General features: G+C 39.9%; 1 long non-coding RNA gene across 1 annotated transcript; it reads left to right on the top strand.

Annotated features, from left to right (window-relative positions):
* The first annotated feature begins 6,995 nt into the window (after positions 1-6,995).
* On the top strand, positions 6,996-21,238 carry LOC112622085. Its single transcript, XR_003118936.1, has 3 exons — positions 6,996-7,102; positions 15,763-15,989; positions 21,012-21,238. It is a non-coding gene; the product is annotated as an uncharacterized LOC112622085 (long non-coding RNA).
* The last annotated feature ends 5,331 nt before the right edge of the window (positions 21,239-26,569 follow it).

Genomic DNA, 26,569 nt, shown 5'->3' with positions numbered 1-26,569 from the left:
AATTTGAATATTAAAGCAGGTTTACATCCCAAGGAGAGTTCCTGTGCTAAGACTTTTATCAAATAAGGTCCAAAAACAAATGGTCCATTGAATGATGCTGTTTCTAACAGACCGACTTAATAAAACAGATCTTTCAGAAACTTCTACAATTATTGAGACTTGGTCTTTTGGCTACATATCCTAACTCAGAATTTTTTTAAAGTGAAAGGATCAGCAATTATTTTCTAGTCAATTACTCTTTGCTAGTTTTGAGTGAACTTGAATTTTTAAAAACCATATGACTTGAGATTTAAAAAATGTATGTTAAGTGATATAAGTATTCCTCTAGCTCTTAGGCTCAGTGCTCAAGTTTTGTTTTTTTGTGAGCTGTTAAAGTTGTATGATGTGGTTGTGCAGGGTCAAAGTAAATCAGTCACTTTTTCATAGTAATAGTTCATTTGTTTGTTATCCTGTGTTTATGGTTACCTAACAATGCTCTGACCTGGTCTTTGGCATTTATTCCTGAGGGTCAGCAGATGACACAAAAAGAAACACCAAGTTGTAAATTGACTCTGTTAATAAATCCTGTTGAAATTTTGATAGAAAGTGGCAGTTAAAAACAACTGTTTAAAATGGTTTGTGAATGATGCATGGTTTCAATAATCTATTCTTTCCTTTTTCTCCTTTAGCACTGATTATCAAGATTTGACTATAAATAACTCTCCAGATGCAGAGGCTAAAAACTGCCAATCAACAGTCTCTGCAGTATCTTTTATGAGTTCCTGGATGAGTGCCTTCCCGTTTTTTCTGGTAATGAAATGTGTCTGGCATGTCTTCTGCTGGGTACTTCAATATTAACCCTTTTTCATTAGGATATGCTAATTTAGCATGTACCAACTTGTAGATGCTGTACAAGAAAGTTATACCAGTGAACTCCCTGTACAAGAAAGCTATACCAGATACTGATATTATCACCAAGAAATTTCTTTAAAGTGAACCACATTCCAAGGTGGTGTTCCCAACAATGATGGTGTTGCAACTCAAAGAAGGCAAAAGAAGCAATCATTTGTTACCTCTAGGCTCTCCCACGAAAATCTCTACAGTGTCCTTATGCCATATACCTCATATTGAAGAATCCAAGGGCAGCATTAAGTTATTCCCTGCTGTATTGCTCCATCTTGCTTCTTGGTGGACAAGGGAGCTCTCTAAGCTTGAATTTCCCCTTTCCCAAGACTAAAAATAGACAATGGGCCAGCTACATGGTTCATTGTTGTAGGATCTTGAGTGAGTAAGATTAAATTTGTAATAGTCATTAAGCTATTAGCTCAAATTATTTCAATCTTAATCTCTATTTAATAAAAAGTCTTTGGTTCAGGCAGTTAAATAATTTCAGCAGGTGTGTTTGCCTACAGTTATTTAGTCTTACTGCCTAGTTTCTATAAGGTTGGGTTATAAATTGCACTACTAGAGATTTTGTTGATCTCAAAGCATTTTCTAAATTAGCTCTGTGATCAAAATAAGAAATAATTGAGAAGAAACAATTTCTCCAAAGAATAGTTAAGAATATTTGTCCTTAGCTCCTTGGGCTGGCCTCATGGACATGCAAATTGTATGGTCATACAGTCCTTAGGAGACCTTGTGCCTGGCTTCATGCCTTTCTATGCCATTTTTAAATTCTTGATAATTTTATGTTTGAACTTGTGGTTTGTAAGTTAGTGAAATGGGACAATGGAGCATGTGCATGAGCAGAGAAGACACATACAATGCATGATTGATGTGATACCTCATTACCCCATGAGCCATGTAGTATTCACCATGGCCCATGAGCAGAACATTCCAGTGGACCTATGATACATGGGAGTTCACTAAAACTCAAAGCAAGCAATGTTAAGCATGTTAGGTCTACCACTGAGTAAGTAGCGGGAGGAGAAGTGGTCTGATAACTGCAAGAGACCACTTTTCTTTTGAATGAGAACTTTCTTTGAATGCAAACAGAAGGAAATAGAGTTCTAAAAGGCAGGAACAGCAAGGAACTCTATCATATCCATAACTCATGTTACTTCCCTGTATTAGCCACCCACATATGCTAGAAATTGTGACATAAAGCAGAGAGAAAGATAAGTTGATCTACAGTTAACTTTCCTTTTAGTTTTTCCTTACCCATCAGTAAGTCAGAGGTAGAGAATGCTGGTAGAATGTATGTATATGAGGAAGAGAAGTAAGAACAGTTGAGTTAGTATTCTGCAGCATTTCTACTGTTCTAGTCAGAGCAAAATACATGTGCATGTATGAATACAAAATACAAATTGTGTGATTTTGATGATTCTACATTGGGTTAATGGCTTTTAAATTTGTGTTCAAGACTGGCATTGCACAATATAAAGACGAAGGGTAAGAATCCTGCTAATAACTTGAAATTTTATTTTTTCTTATTTAGAACAGAATTATAGTAACAAATATAAAAACTATGATAAGTCAAGAGAAAGACTGTGAAAGAAAGGAAAAAACTATTTTAGTACCTTTAACAGCATGTTATTTTCTGCTTTTTGAGTAAGAGAGTCTGCATTTCATTTTGTTCTGGGCACTGCAAATTATATAGCTGGCCCTGGTTGCACCATAGCCGTTTGCTCCTTGACCTTGCTAAATCACCAAGAGGTGGGATTTGAGAAGAATGGAGGGGCAGGTGAGGCAGTGAGGCATCCTTCATCCTTCCCTGCAAAGCCCTAGGGATTCTCTTCTGTATTGCTTTAATAAAGGCCTTTCTTGCTTTTTTGTGAAATTATATTAATAATAGTAGCTTCTATTAGTTTTCCAACCAAAGAAAGGTCCCAGTATTATTCCTTATTTCTAATTTACTAAATACATCCTACCCTTTGTTAAACTCAAGTCATCTTTGCTATTGTTACTTTCTATAAGCAAGTTCAAATCATCCATGATTTGACACTGTGGATTACTTGCTTCTCTTCGTTTTCTTTTTGTTTGTTTGTTTTTGAGATGGATTCTCTCTCTGTCACCTTGGCTGGAGTGCAGTGGCACAGTCTTGGCTCACTGCAACCTCTGCCTCCTGGGTTGAAGCAATTCTCTTGCCTCAGCCTCCCGACTACCTGGATTACAGGCCTGCACCATCACGCCTGGTTAATTTTTGCATTTTTAGTAGAGATGGAGTTTCACCATGTTGGCCAGGCTGGTCTCGAACTCCTGACTTCAAGTGATTCACCTGCCTCAGCCTCCCAAAGTGCTGGGATTACAGGTGTGAGCCACCACACCTGGCCATTTCTCTTCATTTTCTTTTCTCAGTTTGTATTCAACCGTCTAATTTCAAAACCATTTCCTTTTAATTACATTTTTAACCTCATAATTTAAGGTCACTAAAAGTATTTTACATATATCCTGCAAAGGTTGATCCTTTTCTTCTCCCTTTTTTCTTATGTCCTGATTTCTTATTTATTCTTAGGTCCACAGACATGTAGGTAAGACCTAGGCCTTTGTAGATGTCCCGTTGATTACTTCTAAGGAAGAAAAGAAACATGTTGCTAGTGCCCTTTAAAGATCTCCCAAGAGGCTATAAGCAACTTGCCAAAATGTCAGTAATGTTTTACCTCTGCCTTCACCTCTACCTGTCATTCATCACTTCTAAGCAAATCTTTTGATCTTAGGAAAACCTCCACCTTGCCTTTTTAGTTTCTTTGATTTCTTACCTCACACTATCTAATTTCTGAAGTCTCAGTATCAAAAGTGGTGAGACCTAAACCCTGTTCTGACTTCTTTTATCTGTATCTTAAAGGAGCTTTAAAATTTCAAGACCGTCTTCATTCTGACCTCTGCATACATGCCCTACCCCATTGCTTCCTTGCCCTTAGCTTTTTAGGAATACCAAGCTTCCTGAATTTATTCAAATGTGCCTTGTGTTTCAGGCCTCCTCACTTTTTCTCTTGTTAGTCCTTCTGTCTACAATATCCTTTATTATCTTCTTTACTTAAATAATTACTTTTCAAGCTTAAAGTGTCAGCTCAGGCATTACCTCCACTGCAAGTCTTTCCTGTTCCTTCATAAGACAAGTTAGGGTCCATCCAGTTAGGGCCCATATTACCATGGGTATCACTCTATGTCAACACATCGTATATTGTACTAAAAACATCTGTTCATGTGATTGCCTTCAGACCATACTATGATGTCCTTGAGGGCAGGGATGTATTTTTTTAATTTGTTGCATTGTATAGTCCTGGACACATAGCAGTATTCAACAGATATATTTTTCCCTAAATTAAGACAAATTGAATTAGATGTGCTTTAATATAATATGTGATCTCTCTTCTGGACATTATTTATGTGGTCCTAGCCCAGAGAATATACAGACAGTTGATCCTTGAACAACGTGGGGTTTGTGCAGTTGAAACTCCCCTGGAACTACTATCAGCCCACTGTTGACCAAAAACCTTATCGATAATATAAATAGACAATTAATACATATTTTGTATGTTATATGTATTATATACTGTATGTAAGCTAGAGAAAACAATGTTAAGAAAATCATAAGGAAGAGAAAATGTGTTTACTATTAAATAAATGAAAGTGGATCAGCAGTGGTCTTCATTCTCATTGCCTTCACATTTGGTAGGCTGAGGAAGAGGAGGGGTTGGTCTTGTTATCTCAGGGGTGGCAGAGGCAGAGGGAAACCCATGTATAAGTGTACGAGCACAGTTCAAACCCATGTTGTTCAACGATGTGTGTGTTGTATAAATATATATGTGTATATAAATTATGTGCTCCAGCATTATTCGCTGGAGGTTTTTTTTTTTTTTTTTTTTTTTTTTTTTGACAGAGTCTCGCTTTGTAGCCCAGGCTGATGTGCAGTTGTGCGATCTTGGCTCACTGCAACCTCCACCTCCTGGGTTCAAGTGGTTCTTCTGCCTCAACCTCCCGAGTAACTGGGATTACAGGGCACCACTATGCCTGACTAATTTTTTGCATTTTTAATAGAGACAGGCTTTCACCATGTTGGCCAGGCTGGTCTCAAACTCCTGGCCTCAAGTGATCTGCCCACCTAGGCCTCCCAAAGTGCTGGGATTACAAGCCTGAGCCACTGTGCCCGGCTAGAATTTTTAAAAAGTCATAGAATCTTAGAGTTAAAAAGAACCCCAGAGTATCCCACTCAATTTAGGAATCTCCTTTGCAAAGTTTTGGCCACTTGTTATCCATTTTATTTAATAATTTAATTTCATCTTATTCTTTTAACCTGGATTAGGGGAAGGAGATGATGAGGAAGAGATAGTTTCACAGACCCTTTTACTCAAAGCCAGTTGCTAATATAAATTATTTTCTCCAGAAGCCTATTGTAATCAGGGATAAGTTGAGTCATAGATAGTGGAAAAGTCATCAAAAACTTCTGCTATCCCTAGGTTTGGGCAATCCTTTCTGAAGAATTTCACAAGAAGATTCTACCAAATTTTCAGCAATTCAAAAGTTCTGTTATAAGCTCAGCTAAAGATAAGCCATTTAGAGAGTAGTTTTGAGTACTTTTCATGAGCTTTAGCTAGAATTTTGATTTCTTGGTACTTTTTGATTCATTTCATTCTTGGGAAAGCTGAGTGCATGGACTGTCATTTTCGTCAGTGTCTTGCGTCAGTTACAAGATTGATATCTATTCTTTTTACATTAGGACAAGAACATTGGATTCCAAGAAGCAACTTCCAGGTTTTTCAAGTTTTTCAGTATCAGTATTTCCTTATATATGGGTCCTATCTACCTTGCCATAGACTCACAGACATATGTAGGAGGTTAGCCCTCTGGTGGTGATGAAGGCCAGCCTTTACAGTCAACTGGAGACTGGTCACTTGTCCACACGCCTAAGGGATCTGATCTGATGAACAGGGCCTACCCGAGGAACCTGACATGTGGGTTCTGTACTTTCTGCTGCCAGTTCTTTAAGAGGTTCAAGGATCTTTAACTTTGTCTCTGTACTAACTCCTTGTACTGCTGAAAATAGGCAATGCCTATCTAACTTTGCCAGCTAATTTTGAGGGTCAAAGGAAAAAATATGTGCAGAGTTACAAGTGCCGTGGAAGTGAAAAAGTGTTGTGTTCACTCTTCTGTCCCTATTGGGAGCTGATTGCTGATCTCATTTTGCATCATAAACTGGGTGGCCCAGATTGGGTGGAGCAGATAGAAAGAAAGAGGTATCTAGCAAGAAGAAAAGATGGGCTTAACAGTGTTGACTTTTTTCTCTGTGTACTGATTGAGACCATTTCTTAATCAGAGAAAATCTGTTTGGGATCCAGAATGGTTTTCTCTGAAAAGATGAATTGCTAAATTACAAAACTAGGACAATGGGATGGAGAGACTTCTCACCCATGATTTGATCCTATGGATTACTTACTTCTCTTCATTTTCTTAAAAACCATAATTGCCCCGCAATGGATCATGGATCCCAGGCTGCTTCTGGACAGGTTCTATTGGGCCAACACTCAGTCTTACGTTCAGTACCCCTATTTGTGTCCTGTGGCATTGTGCCCAATGTAGCAACTAGAGTGATAAATGACTTCCTGCTCCTAAGGTCACCAAATAAGCAAATGCTCCCCAGGGGTCATTAGATGGCTTTGTGTTCTTCTCCTAAATTGTTCCATCAGTGAGCCAGGATGGCGGAGGACTTGATTGTTTTTTATTTTATTTTTGATGCTCCTTCTAGGCTCCAGACTCACTGGAGACATCCTGACACATAATGCTTTGCCCAGCACAATGCGATGCCCTTTACCTAGTAAAAGGGTGAGTCCCATAAAGGTGCTGCCTTCCCCCAAGAACAAACAACGGAAATGCATCAGGAGAGCTCAGCTGCAGACAGAATGCACATCATGAAGCAGGAGCCACCCTGGGATTCCTCAGATGAAAGCCAATTTCAATGAACATTGTGTTTCAAAGCCTGCTTCCTCTTGCTCGGTAAGAGCTGCAGAAGGAACATCCCACTTGCGTCTGCTGACACAAAAGAATGCTGTGGCTGGGAGATCTTATCGAGCCTTCCTGTGCCACAGCAACAGAGCTCCAGTTGTGTCTTGTAAGAATTGGTCATTGTTTCACGGGGACGACTGGCTCCTTTGGGTGGGATCTGATGGCATCTCATGGAGTTGAGGTAGGTGGTGCTGGGAGGTCAGCCAGCCACATGACCTGGCTTGCTGGCTTCTCAGAAGTCAGATAGAAAAGCAAACTTCACCCAGTTTGCTGGATGCCGAATAGTTAAACATTTTAAGTTTAACCATTAAAATATGTATATTCTGTTTCCTTAATAATATCTTCAACTGTACAAGTTAAGAACAAAAACTAGAAATGATGTCCAGGGTTTCTCTATTGGAATAAGCTGTTTATTGTTCTCTTTTAACCAACAGTTGCTTGATTCTGATGAAACTGAGAAAAATCAAGTAGTGTTTTGAAAAATATAAAGTTAATTATTTAAAACTATCTCTGGAGAATGTAGATGCTAATATGTAAACATTTTAGTGTTGATGACATAAGTCTCAAAAATATTTATTTGCTTCATGAAGGTGAACCTTCAGTTTACAATCATCACATTTATATATAATAGTGTAAGTTAATAACCTCAACTTAATTAAATTTGGCTAATTCTAGATAATGTCTCCTTTTCCTAGAAAGTTTGTGGCCTCTTCTAGAGAGGGAAAATTGATGGTTACTTGTTCAGTTATATGCAGAGTAGAATTTGAATTTGGTTCTCTTTCCTCTTTGTCTTCCGAAAGGTCTGCTGCAGTAATGAAAACATACGGAAATATATGTAACTGTCGGTAGACATGTCAAGGAAAAGGGGGGCCAGGAGTTTCCTAAAGGAACTTAAAAAAAATTTTAGATTGAGGGGGTACATGTGTAACTTTGTTACATGGTATATTGTGTGATGCTGAGGTTTGGGCTTCTATTTGAACCATCAGCCAAATAGTAAACACAGTATTCAATAGGTAGCTTTTAAAATCTTGCTTTGCTTCCTCACCCCTTCCCCCACTTTTGGAGTCCCCAATGTCTGTTGTTTTCATCTTTATGTCCATGTGTACTCAATACTTAACTCCCACTTATAAGTGAGAATATGCAATATCTGATTTTCTGCTTCTGCACTAATTCACTTAGGATAATGACCTCCAGCTACATCCACATCTCTGCAAAGGACATGATTCCATTTATTTTTATGGCTGCATAGTATTCCATGGTGTATATGTATCATATTTTCTTTGTCCAGTCCACCATTAATGGACACCTAGGTTGATCCCATGTCTTTGCTCTTGTGACTAGCATTGTAATAAACATATGAGTGTAGGTGTATTTTGGTAGAATGATTTATTTTCCTTTGGGTATATATCCAGAATGGGATTGCTGGGTCAAACGATAGTTCTATTTTTAGTTTAAAGAAACATTTTAAATCCCTCTTTCCCATATCTTCCTGTAGAATTTTCTAAAATGCTGTTTGTTCCATATATTCTGATATTCAGAAAAAAACAATTATTTTCCTTTAACTTTGTACAAGGTTCTGAGGATCAAGATATTACCAAAACACTATCTCTGTTCTAAATATACATTTTAAAATTATCACACATAGTTATGTGTAAATGTTTCTGCCCTCAGTGAACCGTGAGCAGCTTGAAAAAGGGAGCTAGACCATATTCATCTTCCTGTCTCCAGTGTTGACCACAATGTCCTGCACATAGAAGGCTTAGTGAATATTTATTGATGGACAGGTGGATGGATGGGTGAGCAGATGGATGAATAGATGGCCATGCTGTAGCCTAGCACATTTACAAGTAGGGATTTAATTCAGGCTGTCCACATGGTGCTTGGCATGACTACACCTGTTAATCCTCTGGGCATTTATTATCCCACTCTTTTTTGTTTGTTTGTTTGTTTGTTTGTTTGTTTTGAGGTGGAGTTTCGCTCTTGTTGCCCAGGCTGGAGTACAATGGCACTATCTCAGCTCACTGCAACCTCTGCCTCCTGGTTTCAAGCGATTCTTCCACCTCAGCCTCCTGAGTAGCTGGGATTACAGGCACGCGCCACCATGCCCAGCTAATTTCTTGTTATTGTTGTTGCTGTTGTTGTTGTTGTTGTTGTTGAGATGTAGTCTTGTTCTGTCACCCAGTCTGGAGTGCAATGGCGCGATCTCAGCTCACTGCAACCTCTGCCTCCCAGGTTCAAGCGATTCTTCCACCTCAGCCTCTCGAGTAGCTGGAATTATAGCTGGAATTTAGTGGAGACGGGGTTTCACTATGTTAGCCAGGGTGGTCTCGAACTCCTTATCTCGTGATCCGCCTGCCTCAGCCTCCCAAAGTGCTAGGATTACAGGCATGAGCCACCACTCCTGCCCAAGGTTAAATTATTAATGAACAACATTCCGGTTAAGTACAGATCCATCATATGCATTTAGATGCATTGTAACTGAGCACGAAGAGAAACCAAAATCCAGGCCATCAGAAATAATGCATTAGGAACATTTCCTTACATCAGGAAGGTCTAGAGATAGAACCATTACATCAGCCTCACCATTTACTGGTGGGGAAAACAGCTCTTTGGAAAGGGTTTCCAAAGGTTGGACTTTGCATAAAACAGAGATTTTGGTAAGTGGAGTAGGGCTGGACAGCACCATCTCCGGAGGTTAGCCAGGAAACCTAGGAAGGGATGGGATGCCATCCACTGAATTTTGAGTGTGGCATCTTCTGAGGGAGTCATGGAATGACATCAGCCTGAATAACTATGAGTCATTCTTGTTCTTACCTTTCCTCAGCACCATCGGCATGTGAATTCAGCAGCCCCAGAGTTTCTCCTTTCACCCAGTTTTTTTCTAGCCCTGTTTGCTCTCATATTGCCCCAGATGAGCCAGGAGGGACAGACTGCTCCACAGGGTGCCTGAAAACCTCCAAATATGAGTCATGGAAAGCAACATCATGTAGTTGGCATTTGACTGAAAATCAAGAGATCTGGATGTTAACCACGAGCTGCCACTTAATTATAAGCTATGTGACTATGGATAAATCAAATTCTCTCTCTGAATCTCATTTCCTCAACTGTAAACTGAGGGAGTTGGACAAGGTGATCTTGAAAATATCTGCATTCTCTTTAAAAATACAAAAAAGTAGCCAGGCGTGCTTGTGGGCTCCTGTAATCCCAGCTACTCAGGAGGCTGAGGCAGGAGAATTGCTTGAACCCAGGAGGTGGAGGTTGCAGTGAGCTGAGATCAGGCCACTGCACTCCAGGCCAGGCAACAGAGTGAGACTCCGTCTCAAAAAATAATAATAATAAAAATTAATAAATAAAAGAAATAAAAGAATTTAACCTTGTAAACTATTTTAGAATGAGCACATAACAGAATAGAGGAATCTCAAAATAATTATGCTGAGTGAAAGAACCCAGACCAAAAAAAAAAGAATAGTTAGATACAGTGTTATTCTGTTTATATAAAACTCTAGAAAACGCAAACTAACCTAGAGGAAGAAAAAGTACAGCAGTGGTTGTCTGGGGAGATGGGGAAGGAGTGGAAAGGACAGAGGAATAGAAAGGGGAACAAGCAAACTTTGGAGGGTGATGGATATGTTCACTGTCTTGATTAGGGGATCTGCATATGTCAAAATTTATCACACTGTACATTTTAAATATGTGCAGTTCATTGTATGTCAATTACACCTCAAAAAGCTCTTTTTCTTAAAGAATGCAAACCTTTTAACATTCAACTAAAATACTGTATTATTAAGGTTTCAATAAGAGAAACAAAAACACTAGGATGCCTGTGTGTGTGTATGTATGTATATTTATACAGTTCCGGGGATTTGACATTACATAATAGTGTGGTGTGGTTAAGATATGTCTGTAAAGCTGTTGTCTTCATATCCAATGCTGGAGCTTGAATTCCAATGACAGATTGTCAGGAAACGAAGACGGATGTAAAGTGGGGAAGAACCAGAGCAGGCTGGAACCCCAGACACAGTGGGGGCTCACAAGGACAGACTGAAACTTGCATCAATTCTGAATGCCTCTAACCTTGGTTGTATAACATTCTTCAGAGGCAGAGCCCTTAATTATAGAGCTCAGTACAGGTGTGTACCTGGCTCAGGAGTTGGAGAAGCTTCAGGCGGATCCATCCAGGGGAAGGTGGAACAGTTGCAGGCCCAGCTGCTGTCTCATGCAAGAGGTGATCCAGCAGCGAAGAGACATATATAAGCTAGCAAATGACTGCTGCTTTACTCTCCTCTCCACATTTTGCCTGAGAATCTCTCCTGTGACCCACCCTAACCAGAAACACACAGAAAACGGAATTCTGGGAAACAGTGTTCAGTCTAGTTGGGTTCACTCTTTACAAAGCCATGCCTTGACAACTTGGCCTCCTACTCATCTTAAATCAAATTTAATTTCCAGTTAAAGATAATAACAAAATCATGCCTGCCTCTAACATGATAACGTCTGTCCCAAGAACAACCAAAGCACACTTTTCCCTAAGAGAGAATCCAGCATTCTTTTTTTTTATTTTGGGTGATATCCATTTTTCTTTTAACAGATTCACACCAGATTCTCACTTCTCTTTTGATATCCTACAACTTATATATTGAGATGTTAAGTTAAATAGTATTAACACATTTTCTGTTAGATGATGAGGGAATGAGACAGAAGACAAATACAAAATAATTTGTTAAAGAAATACATATACATATATTGACATGTATGTTTGCATATAGTCATATAAAAATAAAGAAGAAATACTCGTAACTAGTACAGTACTTGTAGCTGTCACTGGTCACGTGGCCATAGCTGGTATTTAGAATTATATTCTTCCACTACCTATTTCATGTTCCCTTTGTTCTCAGTACTTTAATTGGTCATGGGTTCTTGACTGGTGGTATAAACCAAATCTTTGTTCCTGAATGTTCTAGGCCATTAGCAGTCTTGCTAAGTTGAACTGATGTAGTTTTCTATTCACTTTAGTCACAGGATATGGTAGTACTAAGAGGAAACCTAGAACTTTAACTTTCGAGCCATGCTCCTCCTGATTCTCTGTGTAGAAGCAGCCTAGATTCGATCACTGCTTTCTTTGCTTGTTGATTCAATGGCATGAGTCAAAGTGGTCAGGTGGCACTCCAGATCAACTGACTCATCATATGTCCCCTGGCAGAAGTACTCCTCCTTTTGAAACTAAGACCTCTTTGCCACCCGAGCCTGATGTCACAGGGACGGGAAGCAATAGTTTGTTAGTGAATTGCTAGGGATAATAGTGAGAGGATCCTGTCCTATTTCCACCCCTTGATCCCCATATGCATGAGTTCTGGCTAAGGAAGAAACAGAAATACATGTTGGATGCTGATCTAGAGCATACTTTGAATCCTAAAGGACCACACATGAGTCTCAAAAGGACATTCCACCATTCTATCAAGCCAGTTGCTTCAGGGTGACAGGGTAAGATCAGTGGGTTGCATGAGTCCATTGCTGTACCTCATTTACTGTGACACAAATTCCTTGATCAAAAGTGATGCTGTGTGAAATACCATGATAGTGAATAAGTTATTCTGTACATGGTTTTTGTAGTGGTTTTAGCAGGAGCATGTGGGCAGGGAAGTCAAATGCATATCCACAACAAGTGTCTATTCCAGTAAGAGCCAAATACTGCCACTTCCATGAGGGAAGTGATCTAATGTAATCAGCCTAGTAGCTGGGAATGGTGCCATGTCAGGGGCTCACTGTCAATCTCTGCTGTTAACAGATTAGGCACTCAGTGGTGGCTATAGTTAGATAGGTCTTGGTAAGTAGAACTTCATGTTGATGAACCCATGCATAACTGCCATTTTCTGCCACCTTTGCCTTTTTTTTTTTTTTCATTTTCTAGTTGGGTAATGACAGGAGTTGGTTGGGAAGAAAGGTGACGAATGTCCACAGAATGGCTCATTCTATTCACCTGATTAATAAAATCCTCCTCTGTTGAGCTTACCCTTTGGTGAACATTCACCTGGAACACAGATATTTTTACATACTATGCCCATTTGAAGAGGTCCATCAACCTACCTTTTCACCAGATTTCCTTGTCACCAATTTCTCAATTATGTTCCTTCCAAATCTCTGACCATACAACCAAATAGCCCATGAATTAGTGTCGACTTGTACTTCTGGACATTTATTCTTTGAAGCAAAATGAATGACCAGGAACATTGCTTGAAGCTCTGCAAACTAGGCCCGAGATTGTTATCCCTTTATTGGCTTGTCATAAGAAGCTCTCCAAGGGTCATAGGTGTAAGTTGAGAGAAAGAAGGCAATGTAATAGGAGTAAGGGCCATAGATATGTAGGCCACTTGCTCATGCAACATATTTGTGCTTTCAGGCCCTGCTGAGGCCCAATTTTCTATCTACTACTTCCATTTGGTCAGAGAGTCCTGCTGTGCATACTCAACTTTATGGCCTGGTGACTCAGACGACACTAGTAATGGGCAGCTCAGGTCATAAGGTAATTTGGTAGCCCATGGTCAAACATTCAGTCTCTACCAAGGCCCAGTAACAACATAAAAGCTATTTCATAAAAGAAGAATCATTACCTATAAAGAATGGCAGCGCTTTCTTCCAAAATCCTAAGGGTCTGGTCTGTGCTTTACCTATGGGAGCCTGGCAAAGGCTTTAAACAGGCTTTCTTTCTGTTACTGACATTTCTAGCACCATTGGCTCTTCTGGATCATGTGGTCTAAGTGGCAGAGCTGCTTCCAGAGCAGTCTGGACTTACGGAGCCTTCTCTTGTTCTGGTCTCTACTTGTGGGGTGCCTCACCATGCCTCAGACTTGATATTTGTGGGGTTTATTTTCCACTCGTGGTGTGCAAATGTCTTACCACTTTATCTAGAGCAGTTTGTACTTTTTAATTACCAGAGAAGGAATCAGAAAAGCTGAAGGAGGATCCATGGGAAGATGAAACAGCTGCAAGCCTGGCCACTGCCCACACCAAGGAAGTAAGCCAGCAGATAAGCCACAGTGTTTGGGGGGCGGCCGAAATGTGGCTGCTGCTTCCCCTCTACCCTCCTGTCTCCCACAAGAACCTCTCCCTGTAGCTCACCTTACCCAGAAAGATACAAGAACATGAATTCTGGGTAATGTAGTTCATCCTAGCCAAGTTGACATATTACACACTACATACTCAACTTATGATCTACTACTATAGGATGGAGAATCCAGTTTAAAAAAAAAAAAAGCAGATGGCCTATCTTGGCATGATCTTGTTTCCTGAAGAATTCATCTGACAAAATTTTTTCCTACCTACATGGCTTTGATTCCATAGAATTTGTGTGTATGTTCTAGCTCTGGGGAGATGATCAAAAGGGAGCTGTTTCCAGAAACATATTATTTTTTAATAAATAAATTCTTAACAGTGTGAAAATATATTCACAGTTTGAGTGTATTATTTATCAACTGCTTTTCCAGAGAGACTAAAATTTGCTTAGGTTTGAGGGTTTTTAAAAAATATTTAATCTTCAAAGTATTAGCATTTACTTTTAAGTTAAAAAGTATGCTGTGGGCAAACAGCAATGTGATATGCTTTCACATTGTAGCAAAAAGAACATCTCAACATTTGCTCTCCAGGCTTCTTGGAATGCAGTTCACTGTGGTGCTGTAGGTGACCATAGTGTTTCCAGAATTGATTGTCCGGGAAGAGCAGGATATCCCAATGTGCTTACCTGTTCCTCTGAGAAAGCACTAATTTTCCTTTGTTTCTTTGTTTTGTTTCTATAAACCATCTAAGAGAAGGCTGATGTCAACTTTTGTCTCAAAATACGTTAATCTATGAGTTTCTCTCAGAAAATGGTAAGATCATTGCTCTGTGCAAGAAAGGAGGGTGTATGTAAGGAGTATGTGACAAGCTTTGCAGTGACTTGAAGGACAGATTTCACAGGAGAGAGCAGCTAAAGAAAGAGACACTAAAGTGACACTAAAGGGAAGGTGATTTTCAGATCCACCCTTCCTTATCTCCAACCAGTGCATGATTTCCTGATGAAGCCATTTGTCCACCCGACAGTGCTGTTGTTTCTAAAAATTCCTACCACAGAATAACAACTGTCAACACCTGCCTCAGACATAGGAGTAGGAAAGACTGCAAGTGGGAGAGAGACTTAAACACACCAACCTTTTTAGGAACAAAATCACTCGTATCAGCTGATCTGCGGAATTAAAGGAGTTTTTAAAGTATGTGGTATTCTTTGACATAGTATTGGCAGAATAATCATTTAACAAATGTCACTGGTGGATGAATTAAGAAAAAAAGGTGTCACATTGGCTCTTCATACAGACATTTGGCAAATAATTGGCACTAAAGGGATTCTGATTTCTTCCCCTGCCATTTTGATCTTTCAAGTTTTAAAATAGCAAACAACATTGGTCCTTAGGGTTGGTGCGTGTTAGAATCACAATGGACAGAGACCCTGAAAAACTCTACAAAAGAGGGAGGAACAGAACTGAATGGAAAAAACGTTATGGAAATTTTCCACCCATGGATGGGACACACCCTCATGCAAACAAAGCTTTGGGGCGAAGACTATATTTTATAAAAATGTGATAAAACACTTGCTAAGCCCTGAGGGGATGAACAATGGTTCTTTTTCTTTTTATTTTTTTTTATCCTCCAAAATTCAGTGTCACATGCTGAGCAGTTGAAGGGAAAGGCCTTTTGTCATATCTGTTTCCAAACATCTATTTCCTTTCTGGAGCCCCAGAAGTTTGAGTTGCTGTCACAGTGAGGGGCTCTCTTGTGTCAGCCACTCTGATTCTGTGTCCTTGTCCTAACTAGGTTGTCTGCCAGTGCTAACTGGCCAGCTCTGACAGGAGGTGCTTGGGCCAGGAGGAGTCATCAGGGCAGTTCTCTGGGCTACTGCTGTGTCTCCAGCTCTACAGTTTGCTCTGCATCACTCAGCGGCAGACGGAGAGGCAGCTGCAAGCCCCTTGTGAGATTTCTTCCTTGCCGTCATCTCACGATGCTCTGTAATAAGGAGGCAAACGGCTGAGGTCCCCTCAGTTGTATCTTGCTTCCCTCCCCAGTGCCTCTTCAAACCACTTTGTCAAAAACAACAACAACGAAACAAAAACAAAAACAAAAAGATTCTTGTGTTCATGATACTAAAACAAAATTGCTTAAGCTCTGTTGCTTAAGATTAAACACTCAAAAAATGTCGAAGGTGGTCTTAAAAATCTGGCTGTGGTTAATGGGATCAGCTGCATTTTTCTTTAAAATGATGTGACCCATCTCCTCCATTTTACTTTTGCATTTGACTTTCCAACTTCCATGCGAAGGAACAGCATGTGGTTTACTTGTGGTCATATTATATGTTACTTTGGTGCTTTACAACTTTCAAAGAGCTTTTATGCAAAAGTGATATCATCAGATCCTCAGATAACCCTGTGATGTGGGTAGGTTGATGGATACACTATCATCATTTCCCATATGAGGAAAGAAGAGTAAATAAGTTACACAACATGGACGAGGTCACCCTGCACTTCAGAGGTAGAACCAAATTCCAACAGAAGCACTGAATTTCTAAACGAGTTTTTGTTTGTTTTTTATCTTTTCCATCACACCAAGCCACCTCTGTGAAGGAAAATTGCATGCATCTTCCTAACCCAACATTTTTCATGTTAAATGTCCACTAAATTATAGTCACAATTTGGTAGTCTCAGTAGTTCTTCTGGTTTGAAGACAACTTTTTCCAAATTTCTGTATTTTTTCTACGACTTTATCATTTTCTTCTCTACCCAGAATTCCATACTTAACATTCGCAACAACACCCTCTTTTATCTTTCTTCTTTCTTCCCTCTCTCTCTTTTTTTTTTTCTCTCCCTTTATCTGTCCTCTTTTTCTGCCTGCCTTTCTCTGTCTCCTTTTTGTGTGTTTATTTTTTGTTTTGGTTTTAGAGACAGGGTCTTGCTATGCTGCCTGGGCTGGTCTCAAACTCCTGGACTCAAGCAATCCTTCTGCCTCAGCCTCCCAAAGTGCTGGAATTATAGGCATGAGCCTTCATGTCCAGTCTGGTTTTGTTTATTGATTGCATCCTGAAAGTAACACATGACTGGAATATAAGAGAACTAAGTTTGAGATATTATAATTTCACATAACCTGTATAGGTCTCTGTTGTTTTATCTGTAAAATTGCTTTTCATAAAATAATGATGTTCTACACAAGTGAAGAAGAGAGAAGGGAAAATGGGATTTTTGTGCTAATCAAAAATAACATGTGGTTAAAAAAAATTGAGGGCTACCTAATTTGTAGATTTTCTCATTTTAAGTAAGAGATGATAGGATCAAATCCAGGTCCTCTGTCTACAAGTCAAATACTTAGTGAGTTGCTGGGTGCAGTGACTTGCATCTGGAGAGGCTGAGGCAAGAGGATCACTTAAGTCCAGGAGTTTGAGGCTACAGTGAGCTACGACTGCTCCACTGCCCTCCAGCCTGGGTGACAGAAGACTCCATCTCTAAAACAAAATAAAACAAAACCCAAAACAAACAAAACCCAATTATTTAGTGATTTTATTTTTTAGTGACTTTGTTAGCCTTACCAATAAGTTACTTTTATTTATTTATTTATTTATTTATTTTTACTTATTTATTTTTTTTTGAGACAGAGTCTCGCTCTGTCCCAGGCTGGAGTGCCGCGATGGGGGTCTCGGCTCACTGCAACCTTTGCCTCCCAAGTTCAAGCTATTCCCCTGCCTCAGCCTCCTGAGTAGCTGGGGTTACAGGCACGTGCCACCACGCCTGGCTAATTTTTGTATTTTTAGTAGAGATGGAGTTTCAATATGTTGGCCAGGCTGGTCTCGAACTGCTGACCACGTGATCCTCCCGCCTCAGCCTCTCAAAATTCTGGGATTACAGCCATGAGCCACCACGCCCGGCACCAGTAAGTTATTTTCAATATGAAATGCCAAGACAGGACATACAAAATTTAGGAAAGAAAGAAGTCAGAATTTTAACAAGCTACTCCTGTCTTCACTATAATTAATACCAGATAATTTCTCACATTGATGGCGTTTTTTCTTAGAAACTCTAACAGTCAACAACAACAACAAAAACCAAGAATAAGCAAAAGAGGATATGAAACGATTATTCTAGTGTTCTATTTTTCTGGTTCTCTTTGTCAAGCTAAGCGTTATGAGGTGATGGGGGTGTTTGTTCTGACTAGAAATGAGTTGCATTTAGATGTTATATACAAAGGTTTTTCCTGGAATAACATCGTTATTTAGCTAAAAAGCTATAGCTCCATAGACTTGTGTGCTCTGAACACAGCTGCATAATTAGTAATCATCATTAATCATTTCTACTTCTGTACTTTTATCACCAACAAAATTATAGCAACCTATATTTTTAGTAAATTTTAATTGCAAGTTTAATTTGATATTTATTTATCACTATAAGAAGCAGTTTGCTGAACTGATTACGCAAATTTAAAATGATGTTTCTGAAGATAGAAATAAAACTTCCCACCAGGAATAGACAGGCTTTTCAACAGAAGAATATCTGCCTCTTGGCAAAAAAAAAAAAAAAGAAAGAAAAAAAAAAAGAAAGGCTTTTAGGTTTTTTCCACCTTTAGTGTGAAAATGAGTATTCATATGGGATGGCTTTAGACTACCTAGTAGAAAATGCATATCAAGTAAGAGATGGATAATTTATAGAGTTGATTGCTTTAAGCAGAGAAGCTTAAAAAGGAGTCTTTGCAACTCAGGTTGTTCTCAAGAGACAAACGTATGCTCATTATTCAGAATTGAAACCTGCCTGTGAAATACACAACAAAAAGGAAAAGAAACTTAGAGAAATGTTTGAGAAGTAGAATGCTTTACCACTCTTGGAAAAATTTTCTTGTTTCTTTTCTGTAGGAAGGAATGAGATAGTTGTTAATACTCTTGAAAACTATCTTAGCGAGTGAGGCTTGAGCAGTTGAGGTTTTCTCATGGGACTGTGCACTGATGTTTTGTGCTGCTGTATCAGGATCTCCAAGCTTTCCTAGGTGGACAGTTAAATGGATGTGTCAACAGAAGCTGAGAAATGTTCTCTCAGCCAGGCTTAAGACATGAAAAAGAAAATGGCTTTCTTCATTTACAAAATTGAGCCACAAATAGACTCAGGAACAAAAGCCTACCAAGGAAGATGAATAACGTAGAATTATCACTGTCACTTACATTATGTCCAGAATAAGTGGATTGCAAAGGGCAAGTCATGTTGTCAACAGCCTGAGGTATGTGAGGAAACTCTCCTATGAAGGCCTATGCCCAAATGTCCTGAAATGGAAATCTGAGACCTGTTAGTACAAAAGTGCCCTGAATGTTCTTAACTGGCAGGGTGAAGGCAAGGGGACCGGGCTGCCTCTAAAGCAACTAGAACCCTTCAGTCACATGCAAGGAACTGGTAATCTGAAAAAACAAACCACCAAGAAAGGGTACAGATAAACGTCATAGCAAATCAAATGGAATGTGATCAGCCAAGCTCTATACTCCTATTAGAACAGGGAGTTCCAAGGACCGATACCTTGTCATTTAAATAGTCTGCAGACACAAGCAATGCATTCTTCACAGGCATCTTGTTTCCTGTTTTTGTTTGTTTGTTTTGTTTTTGACTTTTTAGTATTTATTTTAATGTTTTTGAAAGGGATACATTTTTTCCAATTTAAAAAGAGACATGGCCATCAAGAGTGGGTTAACATATAGCAGAATATCATATAAACAAATTAGCTGCTAGCTACAAGCAGCAACTTGAATGAATCTTAAAAACAAAACATTGGGACTGGGCGCGGTGGCTCACGCCTGTAATCCCAGCACTTTGGGAGACCGAGGCCGGCGGATCACGAAGTCAGGAGATGGAGACTATCCTGGCTACCACGGTGAAACCCCGCCTCTACTAAAAATACAAAAACAAAATTAGCCGGGTGCGGTGGTGGGCGACTGTAGTCCCAGCTACTCGGGAGGCTGAGGCGGGAGAATCACTTGAGCCCAGGAGGCGGAGCTTGTAGTGAGCCAAGATTGCGCCACTGCACTCCAGCCTGGGGGACAGAGCGAGAAACCGTCTCAAAACACAAACAAACAAAAAAAAATAGCATTGCACAAAAACACATCACAGAAGAATATGTATAATATAGTACCATCTATACAAAGGCCAAAGCAGGTAAAATTAATATATTATCAGAAATCCATAAATAGGTAGTAAAGCTATAAAGAAAAACAAAGAACAAGTACCATAAATTTCAGGATTGTTGCGTCTTGGTGGCGGGGAGAAGGAGATGTGATCAAGAAGGACACGAAGGTGTCAAATACTGGCAGTGTTTTGTTACTTAACGCCGCTGGTGGGAGCCTGAGTATTCATTTTATTATTATTTACGCCAATTATGTTATCTACTTCTTTAAATGTATGATTTGTAAGTTTGTTTTCTCAAAAAAGATGAGTCAAATTTCAAAATTTTATTTCGTTTCTTGAGATCCAAGTATCCCTATCTTCTGAGGGTAGCCTTTATCCACAGACACCTATGAGGAAACCCAACACGCAGAGTTTCCGGATCCATAGACGATGCTGCCAAAGAGTAAAAAAGAAATAAAACAAGATAAAATAAAAATCAGAAAAAACTATTGGTTGAACTTTTTTTTTTTAAGTTGGCATCATATATTGAACTGACACTCAAGGCCTTTTACCACCTGAACCCAATCTTTCTTTCTAGGCAGATGATATCCCAGAACTTCCCAGTGGGACCTTTTCCCTTGTTAGATGTGATTCCTTGGCCAAGCCTTACATTTCCCCTGTTTGTGCTGTGATTATCTCATTCCATTTACCTGCATTTCCCACCCTCTTGCTGACCGAACATCTTAGTTTGACCCTTTCTGGGAAGCCACCTCCATAACCTTTGTCTGAGGTGTCCTGACTATCTTTCTTGAGCTCTCAACAACTGCCAATTTAATTCTCCTAGCAGTTAACCTTGTGTGCCTTATAACAACTGCATTTTCACCAGCCAGACCCCTTTCCCTCCTGGGCAGATAGCTTGACTTTATTTTCTGTCTTCCCATGCAGGTAGATGATTGAGTTCTATCTACTAGAAGCATATGCCTCCTGGAAGCCTGGTTATAATACCTCCCACAAAATCCTTCAAATGCTTTTTATTGTTCTCCTAAGTGTTGCTTATGGGGGACCCAGTGAAGTAGTTCAGAGCCCTAGAGACTTGCTGAGTCATATGAGTGGTCAGCAAACTTTTCCTGTAAAGGGTCAGGTAATAAATATTTTAAGCTTTGTAGGCTGTATAAAGTCTCTGTTTCTTCTCCCCCTCCTCCTCCTCTTTCTCCTTCAGCTTCTTTCCTTTAAAAATGTATAAAACCTTTCTTCTTTTCCAAAATCTGGCTATATTTGACCTGTGAGCTGTAGCGTGCTAAGTCCTACACTAGAAGGAAAGATCTTGAGTTTCAAAATAACGATGTAAAGCAGAGACCCTCCTCCCCGCACCCATTCTCTGCAACTGACACTTTTCTGATTACTTTTCTTTTACTCTTTGTCTTTCTCTGAACTATAGATGTATGGTTAGCTTTCTGAGGTCAAATATAATAAAGAGGTAGCCAACTATTTGGCAAATTTGGACCAAGCAGAGTTCTGATATAAAGAATGTAGGACCCATTCACCCCCAATTAGTCTCTTCATTGAAAGGTGGCTTATACCAGATGTATCTTATTTACTAATTTGTTTAGTCCATGTCTAGGGAACCATTATGATCAAGCCAATATGCCCAGGTCAGAGTAGCCTACTATAGAATCAAAGCTTTAGGTTAGGCTTGGTGGCTCACACCTGTAATTCCAGCACTTTGGGTGGCCCAGGCGGACAGATCACTTGAGGTCAGGAGTTCGAGACCAGCCTGGCCAACATGGTGAAACCCTGTCTCCACTAAAGATAAAAAAATTAGCCAGACATGGTGGTGGGCGCCTGTAATCCCAGCTACTTGGGAGGCTGAGGTAGGAAAATTGCTTGAACCCGGGAGGAGGAGGTTGTAGTGAGCTGAGATCACATCACTGCACTCTAGCCTTGACAACAGAGCAAGGCCACCTCAAAAAAAAAAAAAAAAAAAAAAAAAAAAAAAGAATCAAAGCTTTAAAATCCAGCAGAAGTAAAATTTCCAAGTGGGAGGGAAGAGGATCAAGAGGAGAATCTGCAAGAGTAAAACAGGAAAAAGATGTGTGCTGCATGGCACAAAATGAATCTGCAAAGCATCTGGGAACTGCAGGTATGTCTGACTCATAATATTAATGCTTTGCCTAGGACCCCCAATCTCCCTCCTTCTCTTCAATTTTCTGAAATAACCCACATCTGTGAAGTGTTTTCCTTTGCTTATATTTTCAGTCCCTACTGATGCCTGGAACTCACTGGAGTCAGCAAGCACAGGCAGCCATTGTAGCAAGTCAGAGTGGTGTGATGAAAGGCTTCAGGAGAAAAATATTCCACCACCACCTGGTTCACTCAGATACCTTGCCAGCGTACTGTGGTTCTCATGTAAACAAAGTACCCTTTACCTCTTTCACGGTGTTTCCCCCTAAAACAGCAGATTCATTTGGACACTGAGTAACTTGCTTTTTTTTTTTCACTAGGCCAACATTTGTTTTGTTCCTTGAAGCTTCAGGTTCAAACTCAAGTGTGGTTTTTCTTTCTATAACACACTCAGTCTTCAATGACTTACTCATATGCCAAGCTTAAGAGACGCAAAAGGAATGCCGGTGCCAAGCAAAAAGCCAACAGACTCTTGCTCTTGTTCTTGTAACATACTTCCAGAACCAAAGGAATGGGGTCTCCTTTTAATTGTGATGTAAAAAGTAGAAGAAAAGAGAGTTAGCTTTTCTACAGTTGATTTAGAAAAAGGGTCTCTGAAATTACATTCATATATATATACTTTCACTGGAGTAAGCCATATAGTAGATCTTCATTCTCAGCAATCACAATGTACTCCAAGTGACTTATTTATATGTGAGTTTTGACTCTACCTGCCTTTGTTAATTATTTGGTAAGCTAATATTAATAAGGTATTCATAGCTCATTTGCTAACTCTTCCAGGGAACCAACGTCTCACTCGGGCCTCTGATATTGTAACTGTGGGCCTTTAAGAAACAACAGAAAAACCCAGCTGAATAAAAACTGCCCTCCCCTGCGGCTGCCCTGATGGAAGGGGCTCAGGAGCAACAGCCTTCGTGGTGCCTACCCTCTGGGCCAGAACAACAGATGCCCGACATCTGAGTCTAGTGCCTCCAAGAACCACAGGAGAGGATTCTGGGGGTAGGGAGAGTGGGAGAAATTTCACCATCCCACAGATGAATGAACGCTGGTCTAGTGTGTTCAGGGCAGTATACCTTGACCCAAAGGGATTGCATGGAATACACTTTATGTTTCACCTCCTAACACCTTTTTTCTAATGCAATTATTTGAAATATAACTCAATAGAAAGACACGACCCTCCTGGAAGTGTCTTGAAATGCTTATTGCACAGTAAGGTTTCTGCTTATTTGCTTAATTTTTAAGGATTTGTAGCTTGATTTTTCCCCCCAGAATGGATGAAAAGATGAGCAGTGTCCAATTTTGAACATCTTAAGAAGTCGTGGCCCTTGTTAAATTTTGTTTGAGAGAATTCATAGAAAGTTACTGTGAAACAACCATATTCTTAGAAAGCTTCTCATTTAAGACTCAATTGGGTCAGAGCTTAGGTTATTCTGAGAGCTGAATACATTTGTTCTCTCCCTGAATCACAGATTCTGACATGTTATTTTAGAAGTTCTTGGTCTTTTTCTAAAAATTGACAGACATATGGAAAAGTTAATAATTCAGTGAGTAAAATATGCTTATATCTGCAAACAACAGCGATAAAAAAGATGCCCTATTTTTACTGTTAATCTTTCTCAGAGTTTTGAAAATGCAAACCCAAACTTGACATAGAAAAGGTACAAAGATCTTGGCCCTTAAATTTTCTCTGCTGTTTTTCATTGTCATGCAATGTTTTAATTTTCCTTGAGATGAAACCACTTAGATCCCAACTTTAGATCACTATGTCCTATACTATCGGATCTATGGAATTTTAAAAGGTAAGAACGTTCTTGGGAAAATGGGCTTCTATGAAATATAATCACAAACATAAATAATGGCTATTTCTACATTACTTATGTTAATTTTTTATTCTTATTACATTAATTATATTCTTATAATTATTTATGTATTCCCTTTTTGTTTGTTTGTTTTTGAGATGTAGTCTCAATCTGTCACCCAGGCTGGAGTGCAGCGGCACAATCTCTGCTCACTGCAACCTCCACCTCCCGGGTTCAAGCAATTCTCCTGCCTCAGTCTCCTGAGTTGCTGAGATTACAGGTGCCTGCCACCACACCCGGCTAATTTTTGTATTTTTAGTAGAGGTGGGGTTTTACTATGTTGGCCAGGGTGGTCTCAAACTCCTGACCTCAGGTCATCCGCCCACCTCAGCCTCCCAAAGAGTTGGGATTACAGGTATGAGCCACCACACCTGACCCCATTTATTTCTTTAAATTTATCTGATTAAAGACAAATTTAGGGATGATTTTCTTGTAAATGAAACTAATGTCTTTCATGAATGAGTAGTTGCAAACCAGATCTGATATTGTTTAAGGAGATATGAGAAGGACTTAGCTAGTCAGTAATGGTTTCTCCATTTATTTTCCACAATTCCTTACAATGTTATTTCAGTTTATATTTGGAAAATAGCTCCCAAACTATAAAAATTGCCTCACAGTCCATAAAACAATGTGCCACCTTCAAGCTAAAGATGAACACTTTTTTTTTTAGAGCATGAAAAGTTCTATTCCTTGGGTTGCTGTTCCATCTGTCCATAACTTTACAGAAAATTACCTACCAGGAGCTCAAACTTAAGCAGATCATATGTGAGGTCATACATAAATTCATGGAAAAAAGGAAGCCCTTCTTGCTGACAGATTTGGCTGTGAGCAATGGGATGGGGCAATTCTTTTCCTCCTGGGGCCTTTGTTTCTTTAGCCTTGAATCTTCTTTTTCCTATTTCTGCATGACTGCCTTCATCTTTCCTTGGGATCTCAGCTTAAAGGTCACCCTAGAGTGATTTTTTCCAGAGTAGGTGCCCTATTATATAATTGTCTCTGTAGTACCCGATGTAAGTTTAAGGTGCCCTGTAATAGTCTACATAGCATTTATCATGAACTGATACTCTTGGTTTTTGTTTGTTTCATGTCAACCTCCTTGTAGTTGCAGAGCATGAACTCTGTCTTATTTGTTCTGTAATCTGGCACCTAGAGTGGTGCTTGGCAGGTCTTACAAGTTGAATTGTGCCTCCCAAAAAGATATGCTGATGTTCTGATCCACAATACCTCAGCATGTGACATTATTTGGAATAGGGTTGTTGCAAATTAATTGTTGGGATCGCAAGGAATAAGGTGCATCCTTAATCCCAAAAGACAGCTGCCCTTAGAAGAGAAAATAAATACAGAGAGGACACCGTCCGAAGACACAGACACACAGAGAAGATGGCCATGTAACCAAGAGTCAGAGACTGAAGTTTTGTGCTGGAAATCAAGGAATGCCTGGGGCTCCTAGAGGTGGACCAGACAAGCAAGGCTCCTCTCCCACAGGCTTGGGAGGCAGCATGGCCCTGGCAACATGCAATTCCCTTTTCAAATGCTGAGGGTTGACACTCTACTCCCTCAACCAGGGGCCAAATATTTGCCTTAAAAATGAAACTAAAGGAAAAACAAGATTTTTGTAATAAAAACCAGCTGTATAGCAAATGGGATGAAATGTATCATTCTATTGCAGTTCTCTAGTTGGACTTATATAATATTGTAATAAAGTCATCAAAAGTACTTGTAGGAGGAAAATTTTTTACCATGATGTTGTGCTCCTGGCCACTGTAAATTTGCAAGTTTAAGCAAGCATCATTCAATAATTTTAAAATACTTTCCTCCCCCAGCTTTTTTTTTGCAGCAGTAGGAGCATGCCTCTGAGGCACTGTGAAGAATCTGATAGTTGAACTGAAGCCAATTCCAGTCTTTATGGAAAAATTTACACAACACTTCCAGGTGGGCAGATTCAAAGACAGGATGAATCATGGCCCAGTGCACTGGCTCCTGGCTGTAATCCTAGCACTTTGGGAGGCCGAGGCAGGGGGACTGCTTAAGGCCAGGAATTCAAGACAAATCTGGGCAACATAGTGAGACCCCGTCTCTACAAAAAGTTTTTAAGGCTGGGCGCGGTGGCTCAAGCCTGTAATCCCAGCACTTTGGGAGGCCGAGACGGGCGGATNGGGCGCGGTGGCTCAAGCCTGTAATCCCAGCACTTTGGGAGGCCGAGGCGGGTGGATCACGAGGTCAGGAGATCGAGACCATCCTGGCTAACATGGTGAAACCCCGTCTCTACTAAAAATACAAAAAAAAACTAGCCGGGCGTGGTGGCGGGCGCCTGTAGTCCCAGCTACTCAGGAGGCTGAGGCGGGAGAATGGCGTGAACCCGGGAGGCGGAGCTTGCAGTGAGCCGAGATCGCGCCATTGCACTCCAGCCTGGGCGACAAAGCGAGACTCCGTCTCAAAAAAAAAAAAAAAAAAAAAAAAAAA

This window comes from Theropithecus gelada, chromosome 4 (assembly GCF_003255815.1).
Source record: "Theropithecus gelada isolate Dixy chromosome 4, Tgel_1.0, whole genome shotgun sequence".
NCBI lineage: Eukaryota > Metazoa > Chordata > Mammalia > Primates > Cercopithecidae > Theropithecus > Theropithecus gelada.
This window is presented reverse-complemented; position numbering and strand designations above follow the sequence as displayed.